Genomic DNA, 10,541 nt, shown 5'->3' with positions numbered 1-10,541 from the left:
CCGTCGTGCTTCTGCTGGATGGAGTCTTCCCCAACCTCTCCTTCTCCCCTTGCTGGATCAAGGCGTAGGAGACGTCACCGGGCTGTACGTGTGTTGAACGCGGAGGTGCCGTCCGTTCGGCACTAGGATCATCGGTGATTTGGATCACGACGAGTACGACTCCATCAACCCCGTTCACTTGAACGCTTCCGCTTAGCGATCTACAAGGGTATGTAGATGCACTCTCCTTCCCTCGTTGCTAGATTACTCCATAGATTGATCTTGGTGATGCGTAGAAAATTTTGAATTTCTGCTACGTTCCCCAACAAACTCAACAAGTACCTTCGGAGACACCTGTAGAGCACCTTTATAATCACCCAATTACGTTGTGATGTTTGGTAGCACACAAAGTGTTCCTCCGGTAATCGGGAGTTTCATAATCTCATAGTCATAGGAACATGTATAAGTCATGAAGAAAGCAATGGCAGTAAACCAAAATGATCAAGTGCTAAGCTAACGGAATGAGTCAAGTCAATCACATCATTCTCTAATGATATGATCCCGTTAATCAAATGACAACTCGTGTCTATGGTTAGGAAACTTAACCATCTTTGATTCAACGAGCTAGTCAAGTAGAGGCATACTAGTGACACTCTATTTGTCTATGTATTCACACATGTACTAAGTTTCCAGTTAATACAATTCTAGCATGAATAATAAACAGTTATCATGATATAAGGAAATAAATAATAACTTTATTATTGCCTCTAGGGCATATTTCCTTCATCAGGGTCAACAAGTAGTCCCATCTAACCGAGTCAAATGCCTTTCTGATGTCGAGCTTGGAAAGCAAGGTAGGCTTCTTCAACCGATTCTTCTAGCAATATTTCGCACGTACATGAAATTGTCATGTATACTTCTGGACCTGATGAAGGCACTCTGCGAGCGGGATACCAGAGTGTTCATGAAAGGAGTCAGACGGGATGCCATCATTTTGACCAAATTAGATGTGTTGACTGGTCACGAACATCGAAGCTTCTTCGTCGCCGTGGGTTCTCGGTCCGGTTCAGAGACATGGTTGTCACCCTACTTCGAACTTCATCCTCGAGAGTCCTGTTAAATGGGGTGCTGGGCGAGCCCATCTTGCATGGTGGCGGACTTCGGCAGGGCGATTCTATATCTCCTCTGCTTTTTGTCCTCGCCATTGATCCCATCTAGAGCATGCTGGACACCGCCACTAGGCAGGGTAAGCTGAAGCTGATCGGCGGCAGGACCGCCCACATGCGCACCTCTTTGTATGCCGACGATGCGGCAATCTTCGTGGCGCCCATTAAGGAGGACACACAGCAGCTCACTTCCATCCTAGCTAATTTTGGGGAGGTCACTGGCCTGGTGACAAACTTGGAGAAGAGCACCGTCGCACCTATTCGGTGTGATGGTATCAACCTCGACAATGTGCTTGAGAGCTTCCCGGCCAAGCGCTCGGCCTTCCCCATGCGATACCTTGGCGTTCCGCTGTTGGTTTACCTACTCAGGAAGATTGACCTACAACACTTAGTGGACAAGGCCGCAGGAAAGCTTGTGCCTTGGCAAGGCCAATTTATTACGGCTATTGGGCGCACGGAGTTGGTTAAATCTATCCTTGTGTCCCAGGCAACCTTTCATGCTACTGCAATTAAGCTACCAGAGAGCACAGTCGGCGCCCTCAAGAAGATTCAGAGGGCTTTTCCATGGGCAGGATCTGAAAGTGCGTTATATCGACTAGAGGGGGGTGAATAGGCAATTTTTATGAATTCTTCACTGAGGAGTTTCAGGGTGAGGAAATTCCTGAGTGAAGAACTACTTGCAGGGGAATAAGTACTCAGAAGTAAACATAACAGTGCATGAGCATGGTCTTCATGATGAAAAGAAAAACAAGCACAGAGTACAGAAAGCGTAAACACAGGATAAGACAAACAGGCTGAAGAAATTGAACTGAGGAAATAGAGAAAGTCTTCAGTCAAAGTCTTCAAACAGATATGAACAAGCACACAACACAGAAATGATGAAATGGAAGGGTTGAGGAAATGGAACCAGGTAGCTTGGTGAAGACAATGATTTGGTAGACCAGTTCCAACTGTTGTGATAGTTGTACGTCTGGTTAGGGTGGCTAGGTATTTAAACCTGAGGACACACAGTCCCGGACACCCAGTCCTGAACACGCAGCTCAGGACACTTATTCCTCACCGTATTCCCCTTGAGCTAAGGTCACACAGACCTCGCCCAATCACTCGTGGTAAGTCTTCAGGTGACTTCCAAACCTTCACAGACTCGGTCACTCGGCGATCCACAATTTCCTCTTGGATGCTCTAGACCATGACGCCTAACCGTCTGGAAGATGCACAGTCTTCAAAGGTAACAAGCGTCGGATCCACGCAGGATCAATCTCTTCAGTGATGCTCAATCACTTTGGGTTTGTAGGTGTTTGGGTTTGGGTTTTCCTCACTTGATGATTTTCACTCAAAGTCCTTGGAGGATGGGATGCTCTCAAATGACAAGTGTCAGTTTCTCTCGGAGCAGCCAACCAGCTAGTGGTTGTAGGGGGCGGCTATTTATAGCCTAGGGAGCAGCCCGTCATGATAAGACATAAATGCCCTTCAATGATATGACTGTTAGGTGGGTAGATATTTTGGGATAGCTGATGCATAGCATAGCAACGGTCGGAATTTTGAGTATCAAATTCCTCAGGGCTATCATGTTCCTCACGGTGTAGGCAGTCCGCACTAGCGAATTCCTAACTCCTCAGTCAGAACAAATTCCTCAGAGACTAGAAGAATTTCGTCTCTGTCACTGAAGAATATGACTGAACTGTATGAGATTTTCAATGGCTTCACTCGAAGGGATTGGTAGGTGTAGGATTTTGAGTTGAGCATCGCATGGAAATTTTTCCTTAGTATTTCCTCGACCCCCTTTAACAGTACGGTGTTTCCTATGACTCAAGAAAGAGAAAATGAAACTACGAAAACAAAAGTCTTCACGCTCCATGTTCCTCGAATGAATACCAAGTCTTCAAGGTCACACAAATTTCTTCACTTTCAAAGTCTTTAGAAAGTCTTCAGTCGAAGAACTTCATTTTAGGGGTCGACTTTCACTGTAAATATCAAACTCCTCATAGACTTATAGACCCGTGTACACTCACAAACGCATCAGTCCCTTAACCTATAAGTTTTCAATACACCAAAATCACTAAGGGGCACTAGATGCACTTACAGGATCTGATAAAGTCTCTGGTGGGCAATGCAAGGTTAGTTGGAGGCTGGTATGCAGACCAAAGGGGCTTGGTGGCTTGGGTGTCCTTGACCTGAATATGTTTGCTCGTGCTCTGCGATTGAGGTGGCTCTGGTACGAGTGGAAAGAGCTAGATAGAGCCTTTTTATGCTGCCTCAACTATCACTGTGGGGGATGGCCGGAAGGCGAAGTTTTGGCACTCCCCTTGGCTGGAGGGAAGGAAGGAACCCAAAGATATAGCTCCATCCATTTTTGCGATCTCTGCAAACAAGAACAAGTTGGTTAGGGATGCCCTTTAGGACTGTAATTGGATCCAATGGATCAACATGTCTGACGGACTGGAGGTGCGGCATATTGAGCAATTTTGCGCAATTTGGGAGATGATTCGGCACATACAGCTGCATGATGACATGGCTGATGACATAGTTTGGAACCTCACGGCCAATGGAGTTTACACTTTGTCATTGGCCTACAAGGCACAATTCGAGGGGACTGTGGCCTCCAACATGACACGGGTTGTTTGGGGGCAATTGGGGGCCTCCCAAGTGCAAATTCTTTGCATGGCTTGTTATCATGAATCGGGTTTGGACGACGGATCGGCTTCAGAGGAGAGGATGGCCATATTGTAACTTATGTCAACTCTGGAAGAGGGAGCCTGAGACGGCGGCGCGCTTCCTCTTGCATTGCAGGTTCTCCACACGCATTTGGAATGCGGTTAAGTGTTGGCTCGACGTTCCAGAGTTGGATGTCGACGCCTGGGCTGGGATCCCCACAATCAAGCAATGGTGGGAGAAGACTGTCCTTGGACGAGGTCACAAGAGGAAGGCCATGTCCTCTCTTCTAATGCTTGTATCATGGGAGCTGTGGAACGAGAGGAATGCGAGGGTGTTCCAAAAGAAAGCCACGATGCCGACCGTTGTGGTCGATTGAAGGAAATATGCCCTAGAGGCAATAATAAAGTTGTTATTTATATTTCCTTATATCATGATAAATGTTTATTATTCATGCTAGAATTGTATTAACTGGAAACTTAGTACATGTGTGAATACATAGACAAACTAAGTGTCACTAGTATGCCTGTACTTGACTAGCTCGTTAATCAAAGATGGTTAAGTTTCCTAGCCATGGACAAAGAGTTGTCATTTGAGTAACGGGATCATATCATTAGAGAATGATGTGATTGACTTGACCCATCCGTTAGCTTAGCACGATGATCGTTTAGTTTGTTGATATTGCTTTCTTCATAACTTATACATGTTCCTATGACTATGAGATTATGCAACTCCCGAATATTGGAGGAACACTTAGTGTGCTATCAAACGTCACAACATAACTGGGTGACTATAAAGATGCTCTACAGGTGTCTCCGATGGTGTTTGTTGAGTTGGCATAGATCGAGATTAGGATTTGTCACTCCGTGTATCGGAGAGGTATCTCTGGTCCCTCTCCGTAATGCACATCACTATAAGCCTTGCAAGTAATGTGACTAATGAGTTAGTTACGGGATGTTGCATTACGGAACGAGTAAAGAGACTTGCCGGTAACGAGATTGAACTAGATATTGAGATACCGACGATCGAATCTCGGGCAAGTAACATACCGATAACAAAGGGAACAATGTATGTTGCTATGCGGTTTGACCGATGAAGATCTTCGTAGAATATGTAGGAGCCAATATGAGCATCCAGGTTCTGCTATTGGTTATTGAACGGAGATGAGTCTCGGTCATGTCTACATAGTTCTCGAACTCATAGGGTCCGCACGCTTAACATTCTCTATTTTTTTTTCTTCCACGAGAAGCACATATTTGCTTTTCGAGGGGGCACAAATTTGCTTACGCGAGAAGCGCAGAGAAGCTGCGCTTCTCGGAAAGGGAAACTTTTTTTGAAAAAAGAAGTGCTTCCCGCTCTGTTTTTCCCTGGAAACAAAAGTTCACAAGCAAGCTGCACAAGAATGAAGCCAAAATCACTATATTTGGCTGACCCACATTCAGGTTGCTCTTTAGGCGAGCGGTCTATCTGTCTTGCAAAGAGCGAGATAAGTGTCGTGGTTCTAGTGTTGAACTAAAACCACAACACTTATTTTAGAACGTGGGGGGGAGGGGGGTTACATAATTAGTTTCATGTAATATCTGAGCTAAAAAAATCGTCATTTTCTGGGATAAGGGCCTATAGCAAGAAATTATTCACTTTTTTGTTTAGCTAAGAAAATCAGCTTATACCATCCTTGTGGTAGCCACACATACGATGGGCGATCTCGGGGCGACTTCCGCCCCGCCGCCACATACGCCTGGCCGGGTCCTCGCGCCCGCCGGCGATGTTTCCATGTGTGTCCCCCGGACGCACTATGGACCGTTGGCGGCTCTGTCCGCCCTTCCGTCGCTGGGGCTCCGAGCCCTTGGTGACCACGCTGTAGATCGATCTGAGAAAGAACAGGATGGGAGACGGGAGTCCAAAGCCGCCGCCGATACTCACACCTCTTTCCAGTATTGGGGCGCCCTGGTCTCGTCCAATGGAAGGGGGTCTAGGGTTCTGGGCGGATCACACACCGATCCGCGCGTTCCACCTGATCGATGTAAGCCACCAGATCGGATCTTCAGAACGAAGACGAGAACAACGATATTGATGCAGGGGATCATGATGGAAAGCACACCTGTAGTGCCGAAGGTGTACCTGGAAATCGGTGGGTGCGATTATGGGGCTCCCCTTGTGGATGCTGCCCGCCCGAAGCCGGCAGAAGGGGAAATCGAGGGCACTGTGGTGGCGTATCCAATGGCACCTGCGCTCGCTGCAGCGGACCAAGGAATACTGAAGAAATTTGTTGATTTGAAAGGAAAATTAGCAAAGGAAGGGGAAGACCAGGAGGGAGAAGAAGTTTTGGCTATGGGTGACTTGGCTGATCAGGAAGGGGAAGATCAAAAGGAGGAAACATATCCTGTACTGGGCAAGCTTGCAGCCCAGCAGAAAGAGGTGGACATGCAAGCTGATCATGCAGGTTCTCAAGGCAGACCCACTGATGGGGGAAATCATGAAAACGGCAGGGAAAAGAGCATGCAGGACATGGAGCAGCTAGCAGAGGGAATGATGAAGGTGGACAGTATGGTGGACATGGAGGCAACCAGCCATGGGGCCGCTGGTGAACTGACGGGGCCAATTGTGGTGCCCCGTCAGGAGCAATGAATTGCATCAGTTGGAACTGTCGGGGTGTGGCCAACAAACCGACGGTTCGTGATGTAGTGGGTCTTATAAGGTCCGGTAAAGCAAATTTGGTCTTTCTGTGTGAAACTAGGCAAAAAGCTGAAAAAGTTCGTCGCCTTCGAGGGAGGTTAGGCTTAAGTGGTTTTGCTGGTTCTGATAGTGATGGCCTTAGTGGTGGTCTGGCTCTGTTCTGGTCCGATCAGTTATATGTGGATGTCAAAGAAACAAATGAACGCTATATTGACACTCATATCCGTGTCTCTCCGAATGACCCCTTGTGGCGCTTGACATGTGTTTATGGTGAACCGAGAGTGGAAGATAGACATCTCATGTGGTCTAAGCTCCAAAGTCTGAGGGTACAGACTGATTTGCCATGGTGTGTGATAGGGGATTTTAATGAAGCGCTTTGGCAGTTTGAACACCTATCAGTATCCAAACGAAATGAACAGCAGATGATTGCCTTTAGGGATGCACTAGAAGTTTGTGAGTTGTTTGACTTGGGGTTTGCAGGCCTCCCCTACACGTTTGATAATAAAAGGTATGGCAGGAAAAATGTAAAAGTAAGACTTGACCGTGCAGTGGCTAACAATGCATGGAGGGACATTTTTTCAGATGCTACAGTGCAACACTTGGTCAGCCCCTGTTCCGATCATGCTCCCATAGTGTTAAGATGTGAGAAGGAAAACGAACAGCAGCACAGGGCTGCCATGAGACACTATGAAATAGCATGGGAGAGGGACCCGAGCTTGGCTGAACATGTGGCAACAGCCTGGGCTAAAGCAGGGAATCGAGTGCACCTTGGTGACATTCGACAGGGACTCCGGGACCTGATGACGGAACTGCATGTTTGGAGCAAATCGAAGTTTCGCAACATAGTGCGTGAACTGGAAAAATCTCGGTGTCAGTTAGAGGAACTAATGTCCATGAACGCTGACAGGAAAGAAATAAGAAAAGTTGAGGATCATATGAATGAATTGTTATACAGAGAGGAGCTTTTGTGGCTTCAACGTTCTCGAGTCGACTGGTTGAAGGATGGTGACCGAAACACAAAGTTTTTTCAGCGTAAGGCAGTCTGGAGGGCACAAAAGAATAAAGTGAAGCGCCTCCTTGATGATAATGGTGAGAGTCACAATGATCATGTCGTAATGGAAAGTATGGTAAACTCATATTTTAAAAATATGTTTACTAGAGATGATGGCTTGGTTCGGGAACCCCTTGTTAATCTTTTTGAGGCAAAGGTTACTAATGATATGAACACCAAGCTTTGTGGTGAGTTTACAGAGAAGGAGATTTCTGATAGCCTGTTCCAGATAGGTCCTTTGAAGGCTCCAGGGAAAGATGGTTTCCCGGCACGATTTTTTCAGAGGAACTGGGCTGTTTTAAAAAATGATATTATCCATGCAGTGAAAGAGTTCTTCCGGACAGGAATAATGCCACACGGCGTTAATGAAACAGTCATCGTTCTTATTCCAAAAGTGGCCGACCCCCAACGTTTAACGGAATTTAGGGCCATCAGCTTGTACAACGTTGTGTACAAAATTGTAGCCAAATGTCTAGCCAACAGGCTACGACCTATCCTTGATGAAATCATCTCACCTTACCAGAGTGTGTTTGTACCGGGACGGCTCATCACTGATAATGCACTGCTGGCCTTTGAGTGTATGCACTTCATCCAACAGGAAAAGAACCAGGATAATAGCTTCTGTGCTTATAAACTTGATTTATCTAAAGCATATGATCGTGTGGATTGGGACTTCTTGAAGCAAACGATGGAAAAGTTAGGCTTTGCTCGCCAATGGGTACAGTGGATTATGACTTGTATTACCTCGGTGAGATACTGAGTTAAATTTAATGGAGCCATCTTGGACTCGTTTGCACCGTCGCATGGGTTTCGGCAAGGTGATCCCCTTTCTCCGTTCTTATTCTTATTCGTGGCTGATGGTTTGTCGGCAATCCTCAAGAATGGGGTGGATACAGGTGCGCTTGAGCCAGTAAAAATTTGCAGAGGTGCTCCTGGGATCTCCCATCTTCTCTTCGCAGATGATACACTGTTGTTCTTCAAGGCGAATCATGAACAGGCCAGTTTTGTTAAAGAGGCCATTGCTAGTTATGCACTAGCAACTGGGCAGCACAGAAACCCCCAGAAATGCTCTATTCAATTTGGAGAGAGCTGCCCAGAAGCTATACAGCAGGAGGTTAGACATGTTCTGGATGTTATTCAAACTGATTTTGAGTCCAAGTACCTAGGACTGCCCACCCCTGATGGAAGGATGCATAAAGGAAAATTTCAAAAATTGCAAGAAAGGCTCACTCAACGAATTTTAATATGGGGTGACACCATCACTCAAGCTGGGAAGGAGGTTTTTATCAAGTCGATCGCACAAGCAATACCCACATATATCATGGGAGTGTTTAAACTTCCAGCATCGGTGTGTGAGGATCTCTCGAGGCTAGTACGAAACTTTTGGTGGGACTCAAAAGAAGGGAAGAGGAAGGTGCACTGGATGTCGTGGGACAAGATCATCGAGCCCAAGTGTAGAGGGGGAATGGGTTTCCGTGATTTCCGTTTGTTTAATCAGGCCTTGCTAGCGAGGCAAGCATGGAGGCTCCTCACACGGCCCGAGTCTTTGTGTGCTCGGGTACTCAAAGCAAAATATTATCCTAATGGTGCTTTGGAAGATACGGTTTTTTCAGGTAATGCTTCTTCGACATGGCACGCGATCCACTACGGCCTCGAGCTGCTCAAGAAAGGCTTGATATGGCGCGTCGGGAACGGGGAGCATATCCGCATCTGGAGGGACCCTTGGCTCCCCTGACCAGTGTCTTACAGGCCGGTGACACCAAGGGGTACGTGTCGTCTACGGCGTGTGTCAGAGCTCCTGGCTGACGACGGAAGATGGAATGGGGAGCTACTGCAGCGCCACTTCCTTCCCATGGATGTATCCACTATCATGCAAATCAAACCATCGGCGCGCCGCATCGACAATGTTTTTGCCTGGGCGCCTGACCCCAAGGGAGTCTTCACCGTTCAGAGTGCTTACCGCCTTGCTCTCGACGAGCGAACCAGCACATCTTTGTGCGCCACGAGCAGGGCACCGGACGGCACACGTGCTGTCTGGGAAGCATTGTGGGGGTGCTCTGCCCCTCCTAAGGTACGCGTATTTGCATGGAGGCTTGTTACAAACTCGCTTGCTACCTTGGAAAATAAAGCTAAAAGGAACATTGTGAAATCTGATATATGTGCGCTTTGTGGTGTGGAACGTGAGGACACTTTCCACGTCTTCTGCAGATGCCCAATGGCCCAGGGCCTATGGCACGCGATGAGCGAGCACTGGTGCATGCCGCAGCTGGAAGACATCAAGCACAATGGACCGGAATGGCTACTGCACCTCCTCAATCAGTGCAATGATGATGAACGACTACCAGTCCTCATGACACTCTGGAGAACGTGGCATGTCCACAATGAGATATCCCACAACAAGCCAGCTCCTCCTATCGCTGTGTCACAGAGGTTCTTGAATAGCTACATTGATTCATTATTGTGCATTAAGCAGCATCCGGAAGCAAGTATTGAGAAGGGCAAGATGGTGATCACCAAGGAGCAAGACGGCCGGTGCCGCGCTAGCAGGCCACAACCAGCACACTCTGTTGACGCACCTGCACGCTGGAGCCGGCCGCCGGAAGGATGGAACAAGCTAAACATTGATGGGGCTTTCCATGTGGAGGATGGAACTGGTGGAGCTGGAATGATATTACGTAGTTCTGAGGGCAACATAATTTTTTCATCTTGCCGATTCCTGCACACCTGCTGCAGCGCGCTCGAAGCTGAAGTCGCTGCCTGTGCAGAAGGCTTGGCTCTTGCTCTGGAGTGGAGTAAGGAGCCGTTCATCCTTGAATCAGACTGCTCCGTTGCTGTCAACATGCTAAAGGATGGGGAACCAAATAGGTCCCCGATGGCAGCCATGGTGGAGGAAGCAAAACTACTACTGAAATCTGGACGTGAAGTTGTGCTGTTACATGTGAGACGAGGCCAAAATCCTGTAGCTCACACCCTTGCTCAGATGGGCAGGGTTTCTTCTCGCACTGCCGTCTGGCTCC

The sequence above is a fragment of the Triticum urartu genome, chromosome 6A (assembly GCF_056163025.1).
Source record: "Triticum urartu cultivar PI428250 chromosome 6A, HENAU_Tu73, whole genome shotgun sequence".
Classification (NCBI taxonomy): domain Eukaryota; kingdom Viridiplantae; phylum Streptophyta; class Magnoliopsida; order Poales; family Poaceae; genus Triticum; species Triticum urartu.
The sequence above is the reverse complement of the archived record's forward strand: the minus strand, read 5'-3'. Positions refer to the sequence as shown.